Source organism: Pteropus medius, unplaced genomic scaffold (genome assembly GCF_902729225.1).
Source record: "Pteropus medius unplaced genomic scaffold, Ma_sr-lr_union100, whole genome shotgun sequence".
Lineage (NCBI taxonomy): Eukaryota > Metazoa > Chordata > Mammalia > Chiroptera > Pteropodidae > Pteropus > Pteropus medius.
In genome coordinates this window covers 830,540-836,134 of record NW_024351073.1, presented here as the reverse complement: position 1 = coordinate 836,134, position 5,595 = coordinate 830,540, and the positions used below count along the sequence as shown (strand labels likewise).

The 5,595-nt window shown below is 32.2% G+C and overlaps 1 non-coding gene across 1 annotated transcript; it reads right to left on the bottom strand.

The window, feature by feature from the left end:
* Positions 1-4,985: 4,985 nt before the first annotated feature.
* On the bottom strand, positions 4,986-5,104 carry LOC120586385 (5S ribosomal RNA). Its single transcript, XR_005648699.1, has one exon. It is a non-coding gene; the product is annotated as a 5S ribosomal RNA (ribosomal RNA).
* Positions 5,105-5,595: the final 491 nt, after the last annotated feature.

Below are 5,595 nucleotides of genomic sequence, written 5' to 3'. Positions count from 1 at the left end.
AGAGGGTACACATTGAAGAAGCACCATTCAAGAAGCCTAGTACTTCCAGGTATCAAAGAAAAAAAATACACCCCATTGATACTATCTCCTGAGGAAGAAATAGCAACCAAAGAAATCTTTTTAAAAGTTGAAATGAAACATGGGCAGAAATTACTTCTGGATGCAACAGTCCTTAGAGAGTAAGATCAGCAAGCATTCTTCTAATTTCAAGACTGGCTTCGGGTAAAACATTTTAAAACAAACCCTGCCTGTATTTTTATTCATGTCTATATTTGATCAAAGTAGCATGCATCGAATTTACAAATCAAATAGTAGAAGCAGTATAGTCTTGCACTTAAGAGTATAATCTCTTAACCAGGCTAGAAATGAACCATTCCTAGCTATGTGATCATGCGCAAGTTACTTAACTGCTCCATGACTCTAGTTCTCATTTGTAAATCAGGAATAATAATAGCACATATTTCACGGGGTACTGGGATTTCATATAGGGGCCAAATTGTGTCCCCCACCCCAATCCAAATGTACATCCTGGCACCTCAGAATGCGACTATATTTAGAGATAGAAATTTTATGTAGGCAATTAAGGTAAAATGAGATCCAGTGGGTGAGGCCTAATGCGAATGACTGGTATCTTTAAAAGAAGAGAAGATTGGGATATACATATAGAGGGAAAGCCTTGTGAAGACACCAGCAAAAGATAGCCATCTGTGAGCCAAGGAGAGACCCTCAGAAGAATCCAACCCTGCCAACACCTTGATCTTAGACTTCTAGCCTCCAGAATTGTGAGAAAATAAATTTCTGTTGTTTAAGCCACCCAGTTTATGGTTTTGTTATAGAAAATTAATATAGAACCACATCTGGAGTATAGTAAGTTCTCTGTAGGATTTATTATTATTATTATTAATTATTAAAATGATTATATTAATAAAACAACAGCTTTCTGCTCCATCTTTATCTCATAATCCCACTTCTTTCAGTCAATATCTTTCAATTATTTAAGTCTTTATTTTCATATTTATCTTCATATTTCTCAATCCAAAAGAAGGCCTAAATAAAGAAAAAATGGAGCAAGTAGAAAAGAAATAACAAGATAGTATAATTCAATGCAACCATATCAATAATCACATTAAATGTAAATGAAACTATAGAACAATATCTTTCATGAACACAGATGCAAAAATTCTGAATAAAATGTTACTAAAAATCACACCCAATAATATATTTAAAAGATAACAAACATATCATAACCAAGAGAAATTTATCCTAGAGATGCAAGTTTGTTTTAACAAATGGAAAATCAATCAGTGTAATTTAACACAATAGTAATAGACTAAAAAAATCAAATGAACATATAAAAATTCTAAAAGACACAGAAAAAGTATTTGACAAAAATCTAATGTCCATTACTGATAAAAATTCCTAGCATACTAGCAATAAAAGCAAATTTTCTCAACCTGATAAAGGACAGTCATGAAAAAATCTACATCTAACATTGTACTTAATTGTGAAAGACTGAATGTCTTCTCTGTAATATTAGAAACAAGTAAAGGATGTCTACTATCAGCAATTCTATTCTACATTGTAATGGAGGTCCCAGCCAGTTCAATGAGGTAATAAAAATACATAGGTACTCACATTGTAAAGGAAGAAGTAATGTTGTCTTTATTTACAGAAAATATGATCATCTATGTAGAAAAACCTATGGAATCAAGAAAAAGTTACTAGAATTAATCAATGAGTTTGACAAGGTTCACAATATATAAAAGTCAACTATATTACCAACAAACACTTTGAAACAGAAATTCAAAATCAATATGATTTATAACAGCATCAAAATTACCAAATTCCTAAGTATATATCTGGCAAAAGATGTACAAGTCTTTTATATTGAAAATTAAGAAATATTGCTGAGAGAAATATTTTAAAATTTTAAAAAGGACAGATATAACTTTATGAATCCTAAGACTCAATGTTGTTAAAATGTCAATTCTCCTAAAGATGATATATAAATACAATGTAATTAAAATCCTAATGAGCTTTTTGTAAAAATTGACAAGCTGATTCCAAAACTCATATGGAAATGCAAATTATCTACCAAAGCCACAATAACTTATTAAAAAGGGAGGTAATTTGGAGGACTTATACACTTGATTTTAAGACATAAAACTACAGCAATCAAGACAGTGTGGTATTGGTAATCAAATAGGACAAATATAAGAGAATAGAGAGTTCAGAAATAGACACTTACACATTTGTGGTCAATTGATTTTTGAAAAATGTGCAAAGGCAATATGGAGAAAAAATAGTCTTTTCAACAAATGATGCCGACACAACTGTACATAAAGAGGATCAAAAAACAAAAGAACTTGGATCCATATTCATACCACATACAAAAATTAACTCAAAAGAGATCAGAGACCTTAATGTAAAATTTGAATCTGTAAAACTTCTAGAAAATATGAGGAAAACATTGTGATTTTGACATAGACAAAAGCATGATCCACAATAGAAAAGAAATTGACAAATGAAACCATTATAATTAAGAACTTCTGCTTATTAAAGACTCTGTTTAAGACAATAAAAAGATAAGTCACATATTGGAGAAAATATTTGCAAGTCACAAATATAAGAAACTTATATAGAGAATATATCAAGGATTTTCAAAAATACAATAATAAGAAAACAAATGACATAATTTTTTAAGGTGGGCAAAAGTTTTGAACAGGCTTGTCACCAAGGAAGATATTTGAATCACAAATATATGAAAAGATGTTCAATCTCATTCATTATTAGGAAAATGCAAATTTAAACCCCAACAAGATACTGCTATATCCCTACTAAAATGCCTAAAATTTAAAAATACTGATAATATCAAGATCTGGTGAAATGTGGAACAATTGGAATTCTCATATACTGTCAACAGGAATGTAAAATAGTACTACTATTTTGGAAAAACTTCACAATTTTTTTAAAAAGTTAAGTATGCCTACCAGATGACTCAACTATTCCACTTCTGGGTTTGTAGTGATAATGAAATGAAATATGTCCATATGAAATTTTGTCCACAGATGTTTATAGCCACTTTATTTAAATAGTCAAAAACTGAAAACATGTGTCCATCAAACAGGCGAATGGGTAAACTGTGGTATATCTGAACAATAGAATACTGTTCAGTATTAAAAGGAACATGAACTATCAATACAGGTGAAGAGTTGATACAATATAAGTGTCATCCTGAGTTAAAGCAGTCAGACAAAAATGAGTATATACTATGCAATTCCTTTTTATAAAATTCTAGAAAATGTAAAATTAATTGATACTAACAGAAAACACAAAACTAATTAATACTAACAGAAAACAGATCCATGGTCATCTAGGGATATTAAGGTGGCTACGGGTGGGAGGGAGTGATTACAAAGGGGTGATAGATATGTTTATTATCTTAATTTTAATTATGGTTTCACAAGTATGTGTGTATACGTACATGCATGTATGTGAAAACATCAAATTGCAAAATTTAAATATGTGAAGCTTATTGTATGCCAATTATACCTCAAAAAACTATTACAAAATAAACACAGAGATCATAAGCAGTATGCAATTGTCTCATTGATAGTTTTGTCAGACAGCTACTTTAAAGCTGAGCAATGGATGAACTATATGATCACTTCAGGTTACTTCCAACTTCTTGCCCAGGAGATCTGGTTCCCTGTGTATTTTGGTAGGTAAAAATGGATGATTTCCAGAGCTGATATTTGCTAATGAATGTTGTTAAAACAGACTTATACATTATTTCGAGAATGGCTGAGTCTATGAATATATGACAGGATGAGAACCCTCAGTCTATGTATTCTGGATCCTATAGCTCATTCTCCATCATGTCAGAGGTAACCACTGGGTAATAAGAAGACCGTGAGGTTCTGATTCAGGTGTGGACTAAAATCCCAGATCTGCTACCTACCATCTCTGTAACTTTAGGCAAGTTAATTAAACTTGAAATTTTTATATCCATAAAGTGAGAATAATAATGATACTTGCCTGGCACGTTGTGATAATTAAATAAGATAGCAGACATAAAGCTCTAAGTCCTTAACACCCGACATGTCATCTTCCTTCCTCCTTCCCTGTCTACTCCAGTAAGGTCCATTTCCTTTCTATTCTCCAGACAAGTCATGCTCACCTCTGTCTCATTTGTTCGTGACCATAATTAGTCATACAGGGCACATGCACCTGACTTTGACAGAGTACAGTGTACAGACGACCAAATGCATACATAGGCTAAATTAGGGGATGGCTATTCATGTTACCAAATTGGTGCTCACTTTACCAATAAATTGGTTACAACTTTCCTCAAGATATCAAAAAATCTCAGAGTACTAAAATATGTCACTTGATTGGCAAATATTTTATATCCATGTGAAATTAGGTTTAATCAATATCTAATTTCTAGGAATCTCTCAATTTCTCAACCAGAATATTTTTAAAAGGAAAAATTGGACCCTTGATATACTGGAGCAACTAATAATTTGATGTTCAAAGTGTCTCTAAAAATAAACATTATTATGACATGCATTTATATCTTGAATACAGAAAATTTGATCCAATAGGAACGAGCAGTTTGCTCTCTCACTGAATTAAAATAGGAGAGAAAGATAGAAACAGAGGCACAGAAAGACAGAGACAAGCCTCAGAGGTTGGAAAAGAAACTGACTTAGTTTATAACAATTCTACTTGTATCTTAACTATTGCCAAATATATTATATTCTGTAGGATTTTACAGGGTAAAAATAAAAAATTTATTCTCTAAAGTTTTACTTAAATCCAATATCTTTTAAAATGAAAGTTCTGGTTTGAAGTTGGTTTTGTGAGGCAATATTTAGAAACTTTTTTTTTTTAGGCGAGACAACCCTTGGTTGACCTCACAGATTGCAAGGATCTTGTCAGTTTCCAATCCCTTATTATTATTATTATTTTTTTATTTTTTACACCTACAGCACCTGGTCTTCCTAGGTGGTCTCCCATCCAAGTACTAACCAGGCCCAACCCCGCTTAGCTTCCGAGATCAGATGGGATCGGGCTTGTTCAGGATGGTATGGCTATAGACTAGAAACATTTTTATGTCTTAAAAATTCACTCAATTATGATAATAAGACAGTGGCAAGATTTTCTGGCAATCTACATTTAGCTTGTTTTTGTTTTTGTTTAATTCTGAAATGGAAAGAATAAAGTACATAAAAGCAATGAAGCTGAAAATGGATTCAGATATTATACAATCACTGATAACTCTTCCAATCTGAACAGCAAAAGCTAAACCAGTGCTCTCAGAATATAGGCTGAGGATTCCCACATCACAATCATCTGGTCTTATTAGAAATACTCATTTCTGGACTTAATCCAGATCTCCTGAAGACAGGTCTCGGGAATCAAGATTTTTACTGAACGCCCAGCATGATTCTTCACACTAGAAAGTTTGAGAACTCCTGGACTTCCAATTGGAATGAAGGTCTGGAAATAAGTAGGAAATACATTAAGTCCTCACTTAACATCATGCCACAAAACAACTATAATGAAACCAACTTTACCTAGGCTACTTGA